At 46.1% G+C, this 22,924-nt stretch overlaps 1 protein-coding gene and 1 pseudogene across 2 annotated transcripts in view; one reads left to right on the top strand and one right to left on the bottom strand.

Moving 5' to 3' along the window:
- The window catches only part of CCDC60 (coiled-coil domain containing 60), a 268,405-nt gene that overhangs the window by 189,417 nt on the left and 56,064 nt on the right, over positions 1 to 22,924 (top strand). The gene's annotated exons all lie outside the window — the stretch shown is intronic.
- On the bottom strand, positions 4,408 to 5,569 carry LOC308627133 (heterogeneous nuclear ribonucleoprotein A1-like; annotated as a pseudogene). The gene has a single exon. The product of its transcript is annotated as a heterogeneous nuclear ribonucleoprotein A1-like (transcript).

The raw sequence follows: 22,924 nt of genomic DNA, 5'->3' as shown, positions 1-22,924 counted from the left end.
GGGATGGCCATTCTGAGATATCCCAGCTTTAGAGGCAAGAGGACCAGACCTTCGTTCATGGAGGAACCAGTCGCTGAATGCAGGTTTCCTCTAAGGAGGGGCGTACCCTTTATTGAAGCAGCTCCTTTTGTTTGATGACAGATCCCGGGAAAGAGCTCAGCTCTGAGCCCTCAGCAGACACCAGCACATGGAGAAATGGGGGCCTCTGTCTAGAAGGGGGATTCTGGGTGGCATACCCCAGCATCCCCTGGAATATGTGTCCAGAAATAAAAGCTTGAATAACAAGAAGAGAGGGGTTATGAAAACACAACTGAACTGACAATGGAACGTTTTGTCCTCGTGCACAGGCATCCTAAGTTACCATCCCACAGATGTGGTAACATTGACTACCACCGTCAGTTTGGGAACTGATCATCTAGTCTAAGGCCTCCACGTCCCAGGTGAGGAAGCCGTAGCCCAGAGAGAGGAACTGCCTTGTCCAAGATCACAGGATGTGTTAGTAGCAGAGCTGGAACTCACATCTACTCGAGGGCCTTTGTTCCTTGTTGTACTTCTTGCTTAATGTGTATAATTTTGCAGTTCTGTTTAGTTATTTGAATAATGGCCATTTCCACCACTAGATTAAAGGCTCCCTAACAACCGGGGCCACAGCTCTTTCTCACAAATATATTGTCAGTGTCTGGAATGTACTTGGTGTTCATAAATACTTTTGTTGAATGAATGAATGCATGTTTCAGAATTGCTCTGGCTTTTTTTTTAGGCATCAGGCTGAGGGGACAGGGGGGATGGAAGGTGGCGGGTTGCATCCCTGAAAAGATCAGGCGGCCGGGCTGAGCCACGAGGAAACCTAGCTCAGAGCAGTAAGCACAGACACGTCATGTGAGTCCACGCAGGCTTTGAGCCAGACTGCTGGGGTTCAAATCCCAGCTCTGTGGCTTACAAGCCACATAGTGGAGAACAGCCTTCCTAATTTCTCTGATTACCCAGTGTAGAGACTGCAAAAATACTTTCTTCCTCTCTCGGGGATCTTGTGAGGATTAAATGAGTTAATAAAGCACTTTAGAACAGTGCCTGACACATGGTAAATACTTGATAAATGGTAGCTGCGTGTGTTACATCCTTCATGTTCCCCAAGTGACTGTAGCTATTGTACAGTATGACCATGATCCCATGGATTTCTCCCTGTCCCTAGTCATGGGGCTACAGGCAGAGCTCAGCACGAGATCCAGCATGTCACACCCGATCCCAGATTCTGAGCCTCAGAGGTCCGTGTTTAAGGGACCATTGGAGCAAATCTGATACCGGGTAGGAGTGGGGAGTGAGGATGGATAGTTTGTAAGTGGAGGCTGTGCAAATGCAGCTGTTAGTGCTGGATTTCCATATTAATTTGAAATCTCTTCCTATTGGGATTGTGCAACAAGCCATTATTCTAATGGATGTCACCACAGGCTGTACAATAAAACACTAATCCACTACTTAGCGCAAATGCTGCCTGCATTAAGCCCTGTAATTTTTGGAACTTTTTATTGAAATATAACATAATACAGGAAAGCACACAAATCATTAAGCCTACAGCTCTATAAATTTTCACAAGATGAACACACCCATGGAGCCCACACCCCCATCAAGAAAAGGAACATTACCAGGCCCCTCAGAAAACCGTTTTGTGTCCCTTCCAGTCACTATCCCACCCCAAAGAAAATCACTCTCCTGACTTCTAGGACTTACATTTAGTATCTCCTGTTTTGAACGTTGCATAAGTGAAATTGTACAGTTGACACTCTTATCGTATCTGTTTTTTTTTTTTTTTTCCATTGGATATTGTGTTTCTGAGATTTATCCACACTGCCTCACAGAGCTGGGGTTTGTAATCCTTCAGTTTCTGGGCAGTTTCCATTGTGTGAAGGTAGCATAACATACTCGTTCTGGGATTGATGGGCATTTGGGTGGTTTCCACTTTAGGGCTATTATGAAGAGAGCTGCTTTGAACATTCTTACGCATGTTTTTGGCTGAACGTGTGTATGCATTTCTGTTGGGAACATACCTAAAAGTGGAAATGTTGGCTCTCAGAGCTCGCATAGGCTCAGCTGTAGTCAATACTGCCAAACAGTTTCCCGAGCCCTATATTGTAAAGAACTTTTAAAAATACACAAATAAGATGATTTAGAAAAACTGGAAAATATAGAGAAGTAGATATTAATAAGTAATAGAACCACACTCAATTACATCACCTAGGAATCATCCCTATTCATATTTTGGTATGTCAACTTTTATCAATATTTTTATATATACATGTGTATTTTTTTACCAAAAAAAATAGAACCATTTTGCATATTCCATTTGGTAACCTGATTTTTTATTTAGCAATAGATTATCAACATCTTCCATGTCAATAAATGCACATCCACAATTTCATTTTTTAAACTTTTTAGTATGAAAATATTCAAGTATCTGTATTTGAACAGAACAATACAATGAACTTCTATGTACCCATTGCTCAGATCAATGATTATCAACTTATAGTCAATCTTGTTTCATTTACACATCATCCTCCCCTATTATTCTGAAGCGTTTATCATTTTATCTGTAAATATTCAAACAACTATCTAGGAGAAGGACTGGAGAAGACTAGAGAAGAAGAGAAGGATTCTTTTTAAAACCATAACCACAGTAATATTATCACATCTAAAACAAATAGCAATGTCTCTAATATCAAATATTCACTCAAATACAACCATCTTAATGATTGTATAATATTCCAGTGTAAGAATGTAGCATAATTTATCTAACCAATTTCCTATCATTGGACTTCTTGGTTGTTTTTGATTTGTTCTCCTGTTATATAAACAGTGCTTAGATGGACATCTTCAGAGTTACATCATTCTAATACTCTAGTTCCATAAGATAAATTCCTAGGGCATGCAGCTTTAAGGTTCTTGACCCTTAACTGAAGTCCTCTAGATTTATACTGGGTTTCAGTTGCTGAAAATAGCTAGTTCATAAATGCTTGAGACAAATGAGCTTTTCCCATAAGAAATGAAAGCAAAGCAAAAAAAAAAAAAAAAAACAGGGTGTAAGGGGTTCACAATACCTCAGACATGACTTTTTGCCCCTTTCACCTTAGCATAGTCATCAGAAGCAAAAGAGCAGTTTATGGAGAGCAAAATGACAACAAAAAATAGTCATGAAATAAACCCTCCCCCCAAATTTACTGGCAATGTCCAGCTGACCCATAGGCAGACCCAATCTGCATTTATGAGATCATTTCTCTTCCCAGGATTCTTCACATAAAATCTTTGTCTTGCTCAGCACTCCCTTTAATCCCAGCCCCTCCACAAGTGATTGTTCTGATGGTTTTCACTCAGATGAGCCTGTTGCCAAAGGCTATAATCCATTCACCTTTATCAATGCAAGGGAAAACTTGCATTTGTTCTCTACAGACTATAGCCTTTGACCTCGTCTTTTTCTGGATCTTCTCTGTAATATTAACTGACGCTTTGCAGTGATGATTTCACTTAAAAGTAAAATAAAATAAAATTATATTAGAAAGTCAGAAACCTCACAAGTTCGCCAAGCGCATCTCCGAGAACCTGTACGGTGCCCAGGAGCGAAACTTAGGATGCCAGGCCCAGAACCAGCCTGCAGCCCACTGTGAGAAAAGTGACGCTCGGGCATTGGTCCAGCCCATGACCCACAGGAGTACAAAGCAATAATAACAATAAAACAGCAGGCAGTTCAAACCCTGTTATTCCGAAATTAATGCTTGTAAGTATATTTCAACAGGTATACATTTCCTCATGGTTCTACTCCAGAAGTGCATAAGCACAAGAATCATCTTTAAAACCAGTTTTCCAGTCACCTACCCCTCCCCTGATCTGCTGTATTGACAGGTAGTATGTCATGGCTTTTGGAACCAGCCTGAATCCCGGCTCCACCACTGACAAACTGTTTGAATATGGGCAAGCTACCTAATCTCTCTGAATCTCATTGCCCTCCTCTGTAAAATGAGGATAATAATAAAACTTGGTTGTGATGGGTAAATGAGTTAAGATGCATATGTCTGGCACTTGGACTGCATGTGTTAGACACACATACAAGCAACACAGTCAGTGTTCCTGATGGCTGGTGTTTATACCTCACTCCAACTGCTTGACCGCGCCACTGGGATTCTGTCCATTCTTTTTTTTTTGAAAAAAGATACGTTTATTCAGCATCATGATCAGACGATTACATTTAGCAATCAACAGCATGGGCGCAAAAAAAAAAATCTACATTAAAACCCTTTGTTGGAATGCTTTACACGTTCCACAGAACAGAAACTAAAATAACCTGTTATACAATTAGTCACAAATATAGTCCTTGAGCTTTTTTGCCCGTACACATGAGTATTGTCTCAAACGCGTCTTCTTTGTAGCAGCTAGGCCCTGCCACCACTGTGCTTGGCTGAGTTTACAAATCTGTTGTAAACTGCAGCTTCCCTGTCACTTCTCTGGCTCTCCTCTCCTGCTAAGCTTTGTTTCCTGGCAGTAATCAAAACCTTCTGCCACTGCCATAGCTACTGCTGCTGCTGGAACCACCATAGGCACCTTGGTTTCGGGTTTGGCAAAGTATTGGCCTCCGCCACCATAGGGGCCAGCACTTCTGCCTCCAAAGTTTCCTCCTTTCATGGGTCCAAAATTTGAAGATTGATTGTTGTAACTGCCAAAATCATTGTAGCTTCCACCACCTCCAAAATGGCTTCCATTGTTACCAAATCCATTATAGCCGTTTCCACTGCCACCATAGCCACCGCCACCATGGCTGCCACCAAAGCCACCTCGGCTGCTGAAGTCTCCTCCATGACCAAAGTTGTCACTCCCACCAAAACCCCCTCCACGACCACCACCAAAGCTTCCAGAACCACTTCGACCCCTTTGGCTGGATGAAGCACTAGCCATCTCTCGCTTAGATAGGGCTTTCCTTACTTCACAGCTGTGGCCATTCACAATGTGCTATTTCTGAATGACAGTCTTGTCTACAGAGTCATGGTCATCAAAGGTTATGAAAGCAAAGCCTCTCTTTTTGCCACTGCCTTGGTCAGTCATGATTTCAATCACTTCAGTTTTCCCACACTGTTCAAAACAACCTCTTAGGTGATGTTCGTCAGTGTCTTCTTTAATGCCACCAACAAAAATCTTTTTCACGGTTAAGTGAGCACCAGCCAGGTCTTTGAGAATCTTCCCTTGAGACGGCCCTCTTTGGTTCCACAGCTCTCCCATCCACCTCGTGTGGCCTTGCATTCATGGCCGCATCCACGTCCTCCACAGTGGCATATGTGACAACCCCGAAGCCTCTGGAGCGCCTGGTGTTTGGATCCCTCATCACCACACAGTCTGTGAGCGCTTCCCACTGCTCACAATGGCTCCCCAGACTGTCGTTGGTTGTTTCAAAGCTCAAACCTCCCATGAAGAGCTTCCACAGCTGTTTGGGCTCTTTGGGAGACTCTGACTTAGACACGACAGTAGTGGAGGCGGGGGAGACGTCAACGATGCTTACTTGGCGGCGTCCACGGGCAGAAAAGCTGTCCATTCTTTAGGAGAGATTTTCTTATCACCGGTGCGGGGACCCAGAGTTTTCTCATTCCTGTCTGATTGGAAGGAAAGTCAAATGCTGGAGAGCATACAACTAAGAAGCTTAGGGTGCTGTAGTTTGTCCTTTGCCTTGAGAGACAAAGAGCTAGATACTTTTCAGACATTGTTTTTAAGATTAAATTAGTTAGTACACAGAAAGCATTTAGAATATGAGCAGCTGCATCATAAGGACCATCTCTTTTGTAACATAGAGAGGCTACAAATTTAAGTCACACTTCTTATATTTTTCCAGCTAGCCATAGGAGCCATCACATGAATTTTTCACAGGAAGTCAAGTGTCTCCCTCTAGGAGCTTCACCTCCCCCTTGAAATGTCTAATGAACAGCTTTATTGGTTACCTTCCACACCCAGAGGTGGAGGGAGAAAATTGGTGCTGTGTCCTCCATTGCCCCTCACTGCCACAGTGGGTCGCTGTCGAGAACAGGTCCTCCAAGCTCTTAGAGACCGTACTAGCTGTTCTTTCTGATGTCTCACTGATCCACACCATCACAGCTCTCAAATCCCATAGGGTTTGATTAGGAACCTTCCCCCAGACAATCAGGGCTACCTGCATGTGAGAGGTTACCTTTAGGGGCTCCAAGATGCCTTTTCCCTGATCAATCTGAGGGAAGCCACCCTAGTGTATAACCGTAGAGGTTTTCTGGGCTTTCTCTTTTTGAAAAACTTATAGAGAGAGCACAATTTTTTTTTTCTATTGAACAGCCCAGATACATCACATAAATCATTTCAATAGATGGACAGTAATGTGGAATGAGACATTGTCCCAAAGTCAAGCCTCATCACAGCAGAACACTGCCATCCCCCTTGGGATTAGAAGGACCCCCCCCCCCCCCGCCCTTACAAACTTACTTACCTCGACTTTATCTTCCCAACATTTCCCATGGAAATGAGAACAAAGTCAGCAAGAATGCTTGCAGAAGCACTTTTCTGCCCTGAGCTTCAAGAAAATGCAGGACAGTCAAATCAAACAGCCTGAGAAGTGCCAGGAATGATGTTTCAGCAAGTTCCCTTAGATTGTATATGAGGCAGACAGACAGAGTTGTGTTTTTTTTTTTTTAAAGCACTGAAGTAGCTTACTTCCCTGCCTCGAATTAGAATGATATATATATATTTTTTTAAATTTTATTTATCTATTTATGGCTGTGTTGGGTCTTCGTTTCTGTGCGAGGGCTTTCTCTAGTTGCGGCGAGCAGGGGCCACTCTTCATCACGGTGCGCGGGCCTCTCACTGTTTCCGCCTCTCTTGCTGCGGAGCACAGGCTCCAGACGCGCAGGCTCAGTAGTTGTGGCTCATGGGCCCAGCCGCTCTGCGGCATGTGGGATCTTCCCAGACCAGGGCTCGAACCCGTGTCTCCTGCATCGGCAGGTAGACTCTGAACCACTGCGCCACCAGGGAAGCCCCCAGACAGAGTTTTGAGGGTCAGGAAATTCTGACTGTTTTGGTGCTGCTCTGTCAGGCCTATGGGTACCACTTAAGGAAAATGCATGTCCTGGCCCTTCAGCACATCTGACTGTGTGTTTAGCTTTAGGAGTCGTTCTGGGTCAGATTAGCTCCAAACAAGAGTTTCCTGGCAGAATGTGGGTGCAAAGTAAAAGAAACCAATTAGAACATTGCTTTGCAAGATAATCTTTAAATCAGAAGAGCTTATTCGGGAATCCATTAAATAAAGCCAAATCCAAACAACTAGTTAAGGCAAGAATCTGAATCTCCATCCCTGCCCTGAAACAACCCAAAATGCCCATTAGCTGAAAAGCAACCTTTAGATCCAGTGAACTTTCTCTGAAGGTCTCCTACTACCCATGCAAGGACTGGGGTGGGGAAAGGAGTGGTATATGTTCAGAACAGGGCTGCCCCTTTGCACAGTTCCAGGGGCTACCATTCGCAATGTATGTTTCAGAGTGAATGGCACCCCCAAAAACCTCAATTTGTAGAATACAGTGTTAATAGTGGCCCTGAGGTTGTACAATTGAACAGCACTTTATTGATAGTTATACAAAGATAAAAATAAGAGCTTGGACTTCCCTGGTGGCGCAGTGGTTGGGAGTCCGCCTGCTGATGCGGGGGACGCGGGTTCATGCCCCAGTCCGGGAAGATCCCACATGCCGTGGAGTGGCTGGGCCCGTGGGCCGTGGCCGCTGAGCCTGCGTGTCCGGAGCCTGTGCTCCACAACGGGAGAGGCCACAGCGGTGAGAGGCCCACGTGCCGGGGGTGGGGGGTGAGGAAGAGCTTAAAGAGCTCTCAGGGCCTGGGGCCTGGGAGCGGGGAAGTGTTGGAGAAGGGATTACAGGCCAAATTATTGGTAAGAGTGTCTATGGTGTTTTGTAGACTAGATACCGCCTTAAAAAGAGTGTGTTTGGACTCATTTACCTTTTCCCCGCAATACCTCTGTGGTTCTTTGGGTTTACACCCTTAGGAAGTGTTTGGTCTAGAAAAGTGACTAAATGACCAGGTAAAAAGGATATAGAGTTGGGGGAGGGATCCCTGGCAGGGAAAACACACGATCGCAGCCAGGACAGGACCTGGAAGGTTGGGTGACTGTAGACACCTTTTGCTAAGTTCCTGCTCTGTTTCGGACACTGGGCTAGGGATTGATGTAAGGTCATCTCAAATGTGAGAGGAAGATGAGAAAAGACAAGCTGTGACAGACAGCCGCCCCACGTCCAGGAGGCCACCAGAAGCTGCCCCTCCTGGCGGCAGGCAAGACCCAAGTTGTGAATTGAGAAGGGAAGACTTTCACCACCCACTGCCCCCAGCAACTGCACTGCGCCTCAGACCCCTGCAATTTCCCCTCATACTGACACGTAGCGAAAAAGCTGTTGTGAATTCCTGAGCAGTTCTTGTTCTCCAGCAGGTAATCCCCACCATCAATCAAGCAGAAGAACACGGGTCAAAAGCTCACAGGCCTGTGGTCTTGTGCCTGATTCCATCGCCTGTTGTCTGTTTCAAAATTGTAAGCCAGTGGTTCTCTGGAGATTGCCAGTGTGCTCCAGAGAAAACCTGTTTCTCTGCTGATGCATGTTTTCTGTCCACACTGGCTGGTCCATGAACAATCCTTCCATCCCATTTAGTCATTGAGCACAATAGATAGTAATGGGTTTTGTAGGGTGGGGCTTACATTCTTTAAAAAACAAAAAAAAAATACTCAACCAGTTTATCTCAGAACCAAAATTGATTGCCGAACTGCCTCTAAATGGTATGCTTTTTTTTTTTTTTCTTTTCAGGTGGGGTAAGTTGCTGTGTGTTGATGGAAGGCAGGAGAGGGCAGTGGTTAGGAAAACTACTATATATAAAATAAATAACCTTCAAGGATATATTTTACAGCACGGGGAAATATAGCCATTATTTTATAATGACTTTAAGTGGAGTATAATCTCTAAAACTACTGAGTCATTATGTTATATACCGGAGACTAATATAAAATTGTAAATCAACTATACTTAAAAAAAAAAAAAAAGTTGGTGACTCCTAGATTCAGACAGACCAGAGTGGAAGTCCTGGCTTTGCCACCTTCTCATTGTGTGACTTTAGGTAGGTGGCTTCATTTCAAACTGAGGTGAACCTCAGTTTCTCTGCCTTTGAAATGATAGTACCTGCCTTGCAGGGCTCTTGTAGGGATTAAATGAGATAATACGTGTGAGGCCTTGGAGCCCTGCCTGACACTCAGAAAGTGCTCTATAGGTAATGGCTATCATTAGGATAATTTTCAAAGCCTAATCCTCCCCAGGGTTTTTGCACTCAAGGATAGTTAGCTTCTTCCACAGCCCCTCCAAGTTCTAATTTGCTTCTAAATATGTTGGGGTAAATAGACAGAAGGCGGGGTGGGGAAGTGAGGGGAGCAGCAAGGGGCACATTACGCTCCTTCCCACGGCCGACTTGCCAATCTTCCCTTCCCGACGAGGTTCAGAACTCCTCACAGCAGTTGCCTAGAAACCGGAGCTATGGGGGCTTCCGCTCCCTTCCAGAAATCGCCCCAATTGGGATGCATATGGAACGGTTTGTTGACACTTGGCGGGTTTTTATTCTTCCTCTTCCAGAAGAGATGCATACATCTCTCATACAAATGCCGACTCACGTTAATTAAAGAGTAGCCCTGGGCCAAGGCACCTTTTAACCACAAAGGAGCCAGTGGGGATGGCAGCCTTGCTCAGCATCCTCTGACAAAGTGACCATTTTAGGCTACTGTCGCTGTGCTTACATTTCAAGATGTGTACAAGGTCTGAGATGGAGTTTGGTGGAGGATGGTGTGTGAACGAGGGTGTGTGTGTGAACCGTGAGGTCACAAAAGCTTGCAAAGTCCATGAACTTGTGCCAGTAGTCAAAGCACAACGTATGCCTATTGTGTAACCTGGTATTAAGGGCTGGATCTGTGTTCCTTTGAGGGGTTTAAGCACCGCTTGTGGTCACTGGGCACAAGGTAGGTCAGAGACCACATTACGAGCTAAAGAAATAACTTTCCTGAGAGGCACATGGGGAGCCTGTTTCATTGGATCACTTCTTCCAGAACACCGCTATAGTCTAGTTCCCAGCTGGAAAAAAAAAATAAATTTCAAAGGCATCCATTTATCTCTATCCTGTTTGGATGATGCAGCTTCTGCACAGACGGTTCTGTACACCCACTGCACCCAAAGAGAATGCGAACGTGCCACATCAGAGTAGGGTTGTGCCATTGTTACATGCCCAAAAGGAGGCGTGTATTTAATTCAGATTAGAGATGCAAGAATTTCAAATGGTTAGTTATTCAGGCAACACATATTTTCTGAGGACTCCCCATGTGCTGGTTCTGGGGACACACAAAGATTTAGAAATTGTCCCTGCCCTCTGGGAGCTCCGTCTGGTAGTGGGGGTAGGAGGAGGGCATGCATGGACAGAAACAAGTCAACCGGCAGTTGAGGGCAGCACATACCAGAGGTGACTGCTCCAGCACGGGAAAAGCAGAGGCACCTTCCACACAGGGTGGGGTTTATACCTGAGTAAGTTCTAAAGGATGAGTAGAAGTTAGCCAGGTGAAGAAGAAGAAAGGGCATTCCAAGCAGAGGGACAAAGGCACGAGATGAGGCACAGCATGGTTGTGTAGCGTGATGGTGTTGCTAGAGCATCCGGGGGCAAGGACGAGGCTAAGGGGATGGGACAGGTCCAGCTCACGCAGAGTCCTGGGGGCTGTACTGGGAAGCCTGGAGACGACGTGCAGTATTGGAAAGGATTGGAGAGGAAAAGAGGTCCAAGATAGGGAGGCCAGGGAAGAGGGAATGGCAGGGGAAAGACATGGCACCCAGGATGGAAAACTTTTGTTACTTAGCCCCTCCGAAGTGTACAGCCCTGAGACAAAGCAGGGTGGAGCCAGCCCAGATGGTGGGGAGCTGCGAGGACAGCGGAGTGGTGCACCCTTCATAGGATGTGCATCTTCACGTTTAGGAAGCTGACTCTGTTGCCTGGTGGAGGACCAAGACGTCAGGGGAGCAGTGCTAAGAGGCAGGAACATTTCAGTCGGTACGTTGCCAAGACTTCTGGACTCCAAACCGCCAGCCGAACATGTCCTGCCTTTTGCAATTCCTTGAGTGGTGCCTAAGGTGGCAGAGGGTTTAGCAGAGAGCGCACAGAGGTTCACAGAGGTACCGCTTTGTTTGCATCTTAATTTTACTCGTCACCAGCTTACCTATGTGTGTGCCCAATTGTGCTTTGTTGTACAGATTGTACTCTTTTTAAAAAATGCCTTCACATCTGTTTCCTCATTTTTCATCTTTCACAAGTCAGATAAGATAATACTATCTCAAAAAGACAGATGAGGAAGACAGGCTCAGGCCTGGATACGAGTCCAGACTCCACTGCACCCCGTCTGGGTGACCTTGCATAAGTCACCGAACCTCTCTGTACTTCAGTTTCCTCACTGTGAGATGGGTGGGTAATACTGCTAATGGCCGCCTTGGAGAATTGTTTTAGAAGTTAGAGAGTTAGTAACTTCAAAGCCTTTTCATAGCTATTGCCACGTGGTAATTATTGACGTTCTAGCGGTGATGGTGGTCGTGATAGAGGCAGTGGGGTGATGGTTATCCCTAACTCAGTAGGCTAACTATTCTGCCCACATCACACAGCCAGTTAGTTGTTGGTAGAATTAGAATTAGAACCTGGCTTCCTAACTGACCTTAATGTCCCACTTTCGCCCAAACCCGTCGGCCTGATGATCATCTCCTGTCTTCAGCGGGGCCTCCCAGGCCGGGTGCGGGTTCCTTATATGCTTCTTTCCACCTCTTGCTCCTCCTCTTTTACCTCTTTGTCCTCCTTTCCCACTTTCTTCATTTTCTTTAGTGAAGGTCTGAGATAGAGATTAAGTAAAGGAAGAACCCAGAAAAGAAAACCACTTAAAATAATTAGAAGGTCTCTGCATGTCAATTTTTTTTTTTTTTTGCGGTACGCGGGCCTCTCACTGTTGTGGCCTGGCTCCCATTGCGGAGCACAGGCTCTGGACGCGCAGGCTCAGCAGCCATGGCTCATGGGCCCAGCCACTCCACAGCATGTGGGATCTTCCCGGACCGGGGCACGAACCCGTGTCCCCTGCATCGGCAGGCGGACTCTCAACCACTGCGCCACCAGGGAAGCCCCTGCATGTCAATTTTTATTCAGCAGAGCAGAGGTTAATTCCCTGGCTCTTCAGCTTAATAAATTTCATTACTTAACATGACAACCAAGTGTTGACCTTACCACCACTACATACAGTGGATTCACAGAACTTTATGAATTACTGTGTAATGCAGTTGACCGAACCCCAAAATAATTGTGGTCTAATTAGACTGTTCTTGCCACTACCCTCAGAGGAGAGAAACCCCAAAGCTTGACATGTGAGCCAAGTGCCGCTTCCCAGAAGCCTGTGGAGGCTTGGAGCCAAACGGCCGTCCTGTGTGCAAAGCCAGAGAGTTGTTGTAACAGCAGTCATTTATAGCTTCATGGAGATGATGATGATGAGGAGGATGAAAATAGTGGTTGTTACGATTTATTGAAGATCTCCGATGTGCCAGGCATCATGCTAACTGCCTCTCATATGTGGTTTCAACAATATCCTGGGAGGGTGTCAGTTTATCCCAATGCTACAGATGAGCAATGTGCATCTCAAAGAGGTAAAAATGACTCACCCAAAGTCACAGACATTGAGTAGCAAGGAAACGATGAGCAGTTAAACCTAGAAGAGACCTTTTCTAAAACCAGTGCATTTTCCTCATGCAACACTTTGGAATCAGGCTACCCAGGTTTAAGTTCCAACTCCAGCAGTTACTAACCTCTGGTCAGACTACTACTTGACCTCTATGAGCCATGCTTTCCTCAATAACAAAATGAAGAGTACTTCCTTCATAGGGATGGTGTGTGGATGGATGCAAGGAGAGAACTGCACATCGAGGGCCTAGCTCAGTGCCGCTCAAGTCGTCACTGTGCACCTCCTCCCACCACCCCAGACAGTACCTGCTTCTCTCCAACTGCAGCCACTCCCCTGGGCCCCCAGCCTTCATTCCTTACAGGCTCAGACCCTCCTGTGGTATATTTCCCAGATGTTCAGGCACCCTCAGTGGAGATGCTCCCAGACCTACCTCTCACAGAAGAGTTTTATGCTTCTATGTTTCGTTGCCTCATTTCCCATGATCCAAACTAACCTTTCCTAATATCTTTCCCTAGTCCACGGCCAGTGATTTAGCCAAGATGATGGCATTTCAAACGTGATAACATGACAGTTTAGTCAAGGAACAAAGAGACAGAGACAGAAACAGAGACAGAGACTAAGAGAGATTGTCAGTTGAGGGCTATATTCAACTGCGTAGCAAACAGAGCCCTGAAATTACCGTGACTTAAACAAGGTAAAGGCTTACCTCCCTCACATAAAAGAGGTTTCCCTTCTGGAGGAAGTGCCCAGATTCCTTCTATCTTTTAATCCACTATCCTTAGTGTTTGCTTCCACCTGCAGGGTTTCCTCATGCTCACACAATGGCTGCTGGCACTGTAACCATTGTAGCTAAGTTCCAGGCAGCAAGAAAGAAGAAGAGGAAAAAGGGACCAAAGGACATATGCCACCCAGCTGTGTTAACCTCCTTTATAGAGTTTTCCCAGAAGTCCCTCCCAACGATTTCCTCTTGTACCTCACTCGCTTGTCCTATCTGCCAGGGCAGCTGGAAAATGTAGTTTTGTTTGTTGTTGTTTTGTTATGACTTTTTATCTAGGTATTTGATGTCCAAGATAATGTGGTCTTTACTAAGGAAGCTCAGGAAATGGCACTTTCTGCCATTGGGAGAAAGGGCGAGAGGTAGGGAAGGAAAACCAGTAAATGCTGACTGCCTGCTCTTTATCAGGCACTGTCTTCAAGGAGTCTGCATTCTAGTGGGAAAAGCAGACAAGGAACTAGGCAATTGCCATATAGTGTGACGAGTGCAGTAACACTGCACATAGACACGGGAGCTATGAGGGCACAGAGGAGGCACTTGACCTAGCCTAGAGCTGGAGGGAGGGAGGGAGTAGCAGTATTGAGTGGTCAACAGTTGACAGTTTTTTCAAAGCCTTGGAATCAGCAAGTGAAAAGGGGGAGGAAGTGCTGCAGGAAGAGGCAGAATCATAGGGTTCTGAGGGGTAGAGAGATACAAATGAATGACTGGATGAGTGGTTGTGTTGCAGGAAGGGGGACCCCTTTCCAGGGCCCGAGAGTCGGCTCTTGTCTAACACTTGGAAATGAATCGTCTGAGGAGACGCACGTGCTGACAAAGCAAAAGATTTTATTGAGAAGGGGCGCCGGGCGGAGAGCAGCAGGGTCAGGGATCCCAGGAAGACCGCTCTGCCATGTGGCTCGCAGTCTCGGGTTTTATGGTGATAGGATTAGTTTCTGGGTCAGTCTCTGGCCAGTCATTCTGACTCGGGTCCTTCCTGATGGCACATGCATCACTCAGCCAAGATGGAGTCCAGCGGGGAGGATTCTGGGAGGTTTGTAGGACATATGGACTGGCGTCTCCTCTTGACCTTTCCCAAATTCTTCCGGTTGGTGGTGTCTTCTTAGTTCCCGCTTCCTTACCAGGACCTCCTGTCATAAAACAACTCACCCAAATGGTTACTGTGGTGCCTGGCCAGGGTGGGTGGTTTCAGTCAGTGGTTCCCCTAATAGTTAGAGATAAAGCCCAGATCTTAGAGGGACTTATTGCCATGGGAAAAAGTCTGAACTTCATCCTGAGAGCAGTGGGAAGCCACTGAAGGGTTTGGAACACTCTGATGGGAATGAGTCTGCATTTCAGAAAGAGCCCTGTGACAGCCAGGTGGACAATGGATTGAGAAGGAGAAAGACGAGGTAGGAAGCTACTTAGAGTAATAGATGGTTTCTGGCTAGGGTGGTGGCAACAGGAAGTCAGTCTAGTGACATTTAGGAAATAGAGTGGACATCACTTCATTATGAATTAATGAATCTGAGGGGGATGAAGGGGCCAAAAGCAATCTCTCCATTTTACAGGTGAAATGAATTGTATTTTGCCACTAAGGTCACTTCTGAATAGCAAAGGAAGACTGTGGCCTGTGGCCAAAGAAAGACTCTAGGCTGTGCCTTCTTCCGACTCAAACAGCGTCTGCTAGGTGCAGGTGCGCTGTTTGCCCAGACCTCAGAAATGCCACATGAATTTTGCAAAGGAGCCAGAGAGAATAAAACTGAAGCAGATAAAGCTACTTCTCCCTTGCGAGTCAATTTTTCTGTGTCTTTAGCACAGTCCCAGTTGCATCTGTCTTCCATCTGATTAAAAAGAACCCTTGGGGCCTCCCTGGTGGCGCAGTGGTTGAGAGTCCGCCTGCCGATGCAGGGGATACGGGTTCGTGCCCCGGTCTGGGAGGATCCCATATGCCGCGGAGCGGCTGGGCCCGTGAGCCATGGCCGCTGAGCCTGTGCATCCGGAGCCTGTGCCCCGCAACGGGAGAGGCCACAACAGTGAGAGGCCCGCGTACTGCAAAAAAAAAAAAAAAAAAAAAAAAAAAAGAACCCTTGAACTGGGCCTCCTCTTTGGGCTGAGTCATTCAGACAGGAGAGAAATCCATCTGAAACTTTTGATCTGAGAGGTGAAATCCTGACTTGGCGAATCTCCCATTGTTAGGCATTACAATTAGCAAATAACCCAGGGAGAGTAAAGAGATGTTCAGATGTGATTTAATAAGAATATTGTTGCAGTAAGCACTCAGAATATGTTTGCAATCAATTTACTGTATACACAATATGCTACCAGAACAATCTTTTGTGTATGCAGTTGACCTTTATCTCTGGCAATCTTGTCCTATAAAGAAGAGTGAAATCCTCCATTGCAAATCATTGGCCCTCAGGAAATGGCTTTAATTTGCATGCTGACAAAGATATTAACTTGGGGTGTGTGTGGGGGGTGTTGATAAGCAACACTCCTTTTGTCTGAAAGGTAGTTCAGAATCTGTGTTGTGCCTACAGTTGACTGAAGTTCAATTACTGTAATAAATGTATTCCAAATTTCATCTCAATTGCATTTGCATTTTAATGAATGATTCTCACCTTCTTGTCAATTTGGCAGCCAGGCAGATTTATTAAGTTATTGTATAAACAGGGCATTCTAATGCGGGAATTTAAATGCAAAATATTTGCTTGGTGCTTTTTTTTTTTTTTTTTTTTTTTTTTTTTTGTTTGTTTTTTGTTTTTGCTGTACGCGGGCCTCTCACTGCTGTGGCCTCTCCCGTTGCGGAGCACAGGCTCCGGAAACACAGGCTCCGCGGTCATGGCTCGCGGGCCCAGCCGCTCCGCGGCATGTGGGATCTTCCGGGATAGGGGCACGAACCCGCGTCCCCTGCATCGGCAGGCGGACACTCAACCACTGCGCCACCAGGGAAGCCCTGCTTGGTGCTTTTGAGCTAGGGCTGGCTTATTAATTTGCCTGTAGGGGTTGCCTGAAAATTCAAGAATTTCAGGATAGTGTTTCAGATCCATCCCTCCCTTCTATGGTGTTTGCCCTCTCCTCCTCTGAAATCGATATGTCTGGGTGGGCTGACAAAGCAAGACGTGAGCCAGCCAGATGAAATGGGTTCTCCAAGCCTTCAGCCTCTACAATCTGGGAAGAAACTGATTTATTTGCCATTATTGGAAAACAGTAAAATTTGTTAAGTGAAAATTTCCCATGTAGGCAATTACCTTCTTCGAGAGCAGGACATCCCTGAAATCGGATATTGCCAGGAATGTTCATTTTAATGTCATGCTTCCTTCCCCATGGAAGCTCTCCTGGCTTTATAGTCCTATATTTCTTGCAGGCAGAGACAGAAAATGTGAGTGAAAACCAGCTGAATGCAGAGCCATAATACCATTAAAAGTTGTGGTTTTTTGTTTTTTGGGTTTTTTTTTAAGTACATCTGGGCTGTTGTTTTTTAACAAAGTGATTTGCGGTGGTTAATCCCATGCCCCCCATAATAGAAAGGTTGTACGTGAATTTCTTTCGCTGCCTGTCAACTCTCCAGTACTCCGCAGCTTCCTGCAAGGCCCCTGTGAAGAGAGCTGGGACTGTCTGTTTTAGATGACTGTCAGTCCGTGTTTCCTTTAGGGCCCTGGGGATGGAGCTGCTGATTCAGGTAATGGGAGACTCATGACAAGCAGAGTGCCCTCAAAGAGTGAGAATGGCTGCTACAGCTGTGCTTGAAGAACTTTCTGAGATGAATTGACTGCTAGTGTGTGTCAAAGTTTTAGTTCATACTTGTAGGAAGGGAATTGGGCTTCTAATAAAGCCAGTTCGAAGATTTCTTTCTGGAAAGAGTATCTTTTAACAGAAGGGAGAGGACAGCTAGACCAGTGCAACTCAAACTTATATGTGTATATGAGTCATCTAGGGGCCCTGTTAAAATGCAGATCCTCATTCAGGAGGTGTGAGGGGGGCCCAAGATTCTGCATTTCTAACAAGCTCCGGTATGTTGCTAATGCTGCTGGTCCAGGGACCCCACTTCGAGTAGCAAGCAGCTAGATAGCATCACTCAAGAGTGGGATGACTAGTAAAGATTAATAGCTTTGTTACAAGTCTGACAGGCCAGATGTGTGGGTAAATCTAACACCCCAGAAAGGACTCTCAATCTCATCAGAGAATGTCAGAAAATTGTTAGACACTTCTCTGAAGGGACTGTTAATTACCTTTTATGTTCCAAGTTCTGTTCCAGATCATCTTTTCTCAGGTCTGAGGCAATTTCTTTCCTAATGCCATATTTTATATCTAATAGGCACATATTTTTTCACATTTTAACTGAACTGGAGATGCAATGTACAATCATGTCTTAATCAAACTGGCATGGATTTTTCCTTCGTTGTGGTTCATAAAATAATGTCACCTTATAACAAATGATGTATTGGTCAGCGATTTTCACCATAATGCTGTGTAACAAACTATCCTAAAACTCAGTGACTTTCAGTAAGTATTTCTTCCTCGCTCATGTGTCTGTGGGATAACTGAGGTTTGGCTGATTTAGGTTGAGATTAGCTGGGTTCAGGTCTGTTCCATGCCTTTCTTATTCTTCTGGGTTCAGCGAAATAGTGGTTTTTTTTTCTTGTCATGGACCCAACTGAGCAAGCTTATTTCAAGCTTCTTTTCAAGTCATATCTACTAACATCCCATTGGCCAAAGAAGTCATATGGTGAAGCCCAAAGTCAGGATGCTGGGAGTACATTCCACCCCTGAGTGTAGGGGATGGGGGAGGGAGGGAGTATTTGCTGAATGGTGAGCTGATCTGCCTCAGGTGGTGACTTGGATTGGTTAAAACATGGTCTAAAGGAGGAAAGTGTAAGCCACCAGCTTCTCTTCTGTGGGCCTAGAGGTGAACTCTGCACAATAAGAACAGCCCAGAGATGCATAGACTCAAAGCTTTAAAGCTTCCTTCTGAATATTCTTGCGTTTGCAGCATGCAGATGGAGAGAGAAATTCTGGAATCATCTCTGCTGGCTCCCAACCCTTGCTTTGCTACTTCCCAGCTACTATGACCCTCATCGTTTACTTAACCTCTTCCCTCTATTTTCTCAACTGCAGATCACACCACCCTCCCAGGACTGTTAAGCGAGTTGACAATAATAATTGTAGTGCCCAATCATTGAGTCCTAGGCACTAGGTGCTACACTAAATAAACTCTTTACGTCCACTGTCATTTAATCCTCCCAACAGCCCTTTGAGGCAAGAATGACTTTTTTTCCTCATTTGGAGATGAAGAGGTTGTGGTTTAGAGAGGTTTAAAACCTGCCGAAGGGAGTGGCAAAGTAGAGACCCCATCCAGGAGGCTGGCCCCTCCAAGGCTTACCACTGCGTACACTGGCCCTCAGGTCTGAAGGTACTTGGGAGTGAAACCTGCCCCTTTGGTGTGGCTCAGCTCAGCCCCTCTAAGACTATTCCTGTTGCCATATTGCGAATTTTTCATTCATCAGCTCACACAGGCTGATGAATATACAGAGAACGTATGTCCCTTAAATGTGAAAACCTACCCGCACGCATTGGTTAAGAGGAAGTGGCTTTGGGTAGAGGAAACTTTCCATTTTATAATCTGCTTCTTCCTCCGTTTGCCTGACGCAGTTCATTATTTCACTCCCCATCGTTTCTCTCGCCATGCTGGCCGTGGGAGTTTTACATCGCGGAAAGCAGTGAACAGGAGGCCCCGGGTGAGTGGATTTAAAGATGAAAACTGCTCTTCCCTGCAAATAGCTCCCTTCACGCAAATAGCCTGGTAATCAGCAATAATGATGAAGAAAATGGAGGGAACATACGAGGGAATTAAATGGGAGTTTGCTAAAATACTAAGCAGTTTTAAATGGGCCTCTGCAGTAACAGGGGAGCACTTCACGGTGCACGGAATGAACACCCCGCAGCCTGAAGTTCCCAGAATAGGCTGGTGGGTCTGACCTGAGGGCCCAGACAACCCCTGCCCCCCCTCCCCCCCAACACACACACACCACCACCTCTGTTCATCTCTCAGCCAGGTCTTTCCAGAAGATTTAACCGCTAGGAGTCTGGCTGCCTTGGTTGAAAGGGGCTGCAGTTCTACCAGAAAACTTGCCAGATTCCTCAAATTGCCAACACCAACTCCCCAGTGCTTTTCTGTGAGTTCATCAGTAAGACAGGCATTTATCACTACCCGCATCTAGAGGTTTGTTGAAGACTTGGCTTTTCACAGGGTAGTCCCTATACAGATCCTTGAAAGAAATCTCTTCTTCTTCCACCAGGAATGGCTAGGCATCACCTGAACAGCTTTTTCAAAATCTCATGGTCATTAGGAATCACATGAGGGATAGTGTTTCCCTCTTTGTGCTGGCCGCTAGGATGCTGAGGGTCAAGTCTGTGCACTGGCTCATGTGGCATGGGTTTTGATACTTGTCTTACCTGATATTGTTTTCTTATTTTTTCATGTCTCCTGCCCTTCTTACTTTAAAAATTTTCTGCTCCTAATCCTTTTTGGAATAAGGGCATAAAGAAGTCGAATAAATCTCTTAACAACCTCTTAATTTCTACTTTTGTAGAAATAAGATAACTTAGATGCAGAGGGGAAGACTGAATTCTCTGAGGATGTGTTCGCCTTTGCAGTGCCAGTGCTTGAACAGAACCTGACACATCATAACTGCCTAGAACAGGATCTGACACAAAATAGCTGTCCCGCTCAGGGCCTGGTACATAATATTCAGGTCCCTTTTATTTACTGTGGCATGACCTTCAGCCTGTCACTTATTATAAAATTAATTTAATAAGGATTTCGTTAACCCTTGCAGTCAAAGAAAATAAAAGAGTTGGGCTGTTCCATGAGTGTAGGCTTAGATATTTGATCATGCTGGAATAGTTTACTAGGGCTGCTGTAACAAAGTACTACACACTGGGTAGCTTAAACAACAGAAATTTATTGTCTCACAGTTCCAGAGGCTAGAAGTCCAAGATCAAGGTATCAGAAGGGTTGGTTCCTTCTCACGTCTGAGACAGAAAATCTGTTCCATGCCTCTCTCCTAGCTTCGGCTGATTTGCTGGCAATCTTTGGCATTCCTTGGCCTGCAGAAGTATTGCCCTGATCTCTGCCTTCATCTTCACATGGTTTTCTCTCTGCCTATGTGTCTGTGCCCAAATTTCCCCTTTTTATATGGACACCAGTCCTATTGGCATAGGGACCCAGCCTCCTCCAGTATGACCTCATCTTCACTAATGACATCTGCAGTGACCCTGTTTCCAAATAAGGTCACATTCTGAGGTACTGGGGGTTGAGACTTCACCCTGTGAATTTGGCTGGGGGGTGGTATACAATTAAATCCATAACACATGCATTTCAGGATCTAGTTGGTTACAGTTTCTGTAGGGAAAGACAAAGGCTTTTGTTCAGTTACACAGTGAAATCAGAGCCCAAAGCCCACCATCCTGCCTGGGTCTGTTCCAGGTCCCCAGAACCCCTCCTGCAGTTGTACGCACTTATCACACGTGAGACTTCTTGGTGCCGGTCCCACCCTCTGCCTCTGAAGACCATAGTCTGTTCTGGGACCTGAGAGGCCCTGCTGACAGCCTTCTACTCTGTGCGAGAATCTGGACAACCGGTGAAGGCGAGCCCCTAACACCGGCCAGTCAGTGACAAGCCACCCAAGTTAGCCAAGGACCTGGTGGCCTATAGAATCTCCAAGTCAAGGACAGGGATTTCCAGGACAAGCTGGTGAGACTCCCCAGTGGAAACATCCTGACCTCCTACAAACCAGCAGACTCTGTAGTCCGACCCCACGGGGGGAATCCACTACCTGGGTTCAGACCCCAGATCTGCTTCTTGCCAGCTTTTCTGACCTCACCTTTCTGGGCCTATTTCCTCATCTGCAAGTGGAAATGATAACAACAGTGCCCACAGGTCAAGCTGTTGTGAGGATAAATAAGTGAACTCACACACCCAGGAGTGAGGGACTCGTGGGAGGGCTGGACACAGAACTGTTGAGCTACAGGGCGAAGTTCTACCACAGATGTTAAACCACAACAGTGCCTCGTTCACTGAAAAAGCCTCTTACCCAGATGATTTGCTGCATCTCAGGAGCACCCTGGATGTGCTTGAGAAGTCTCATTGAGGTCCGATGGCAGAGAGGGACCTCTCCAAGTGCTGGGGCTCTGAACTTGAGGGTGTTAGTTGGAGTTATTAGAGGTGAGCTTCTTAATGAAAGTGGTAACATCTACTGCTTCCAGAGTAACACCCAGTCTGGGACACAGCAGTGCTTTTCTTCCTTCTCCCCTCCCCCCCCCTCCCTCCCTCCCTTCCTTCCTTTTTCAGAGCAGATCCTTTCTGTTAAACAAGTCTTAGATAGAAGACCAATATCTAAATCAGACAAATATAATCTTTCAGGAGCACAGACTGTACTATGTGATGTCACATAACATTTTTTTTTTTTTTTTTTTTTTTTTTTTTTTTGCGGTACGCGGGCCTCTCACTGTTGTGGCCTCTCCCCTTGCAGAGCACAGGCTCCGGACGCGCAGGCTCAGCAGCCATGGCTCACGGGCCTAGCCGCTCTGCGGCATGTGGGATCTTCCCAGACCGGGGCACGAACCCGTGTCCCCTGCATCGGCAGGCGGACTCTCAACCACTGCGCCACCAGGGAAGCCCCAACATAACATTTTATTCAATGAAAGCAAAACTTTTCTGGATGAAAAGTTGTACTTGCCCAGGGCCTTTGCACATGCTGTTCCCTTCCCCCAGGTATCTGCATGGTTTTACTCCATCACCTCCTTTATGTCTTTCCTCAAATGTCACCTTCTCAGCCAGGCCCTCGCTGACCATCAATTTAAAATGGCACCAATCCACACCCCAACCCTGTCTCTCCCTCTCCCGCATCCCTGCTTTATGCTCCTCCCTGGAACTGAGCGTGTCACCACCTACAGTTCACTCTGTTTCGTGCCTGTCTCCACCCCCTGGAATAGGAGTTTCACGAGGACAGGAATGTTGTGAGCTGTTTTGTTTGCTGCTGTGCCTCAGCACCTAGAGTAGCCCCTGACACACAGCGGGTATTCATTACATTTTTGTTGAACGGTTAATAATGATGCAGCTATTTAGGCAAACACACACATTTGAAATTGGGCGTGAATTAACGCAATGAAGAGTCTGACTCCACTTGTGACGTGCAACCTTTGACAGCGTTTGAGCTGCCCACCCCCTCCTTCCCCCCCTTTCCCTCTGCCCCACATCTGGGCAAAAGCTGATAAGAAACCCAAGGTGCTCCTTGTTTCGGTGCTGGCGGGAAGTTGAGACCACACTCAAACAAGGGACCCCTCACCCCAGCCCCACTCCCAGAAAACCCTAAGCCGCCCTCGCTTCCCCCCTG

This window comes from Mesoplodon bidens (genome assembly GCF_964165515.1).
Source record: "Mesoplodon bidens genome assembly, chromosome: 13".
In the NCBI taxonomy this organism is placed as follows: Eukaryota; Metazoa; Chordata; class Mammalia; order Artiodactyla; family Ziphiidae; genus Mesoplodon; species Mesoplodon bidens.
This window is presented reverse-complemented; position numbering and strand designations above follow the sequence as displayed.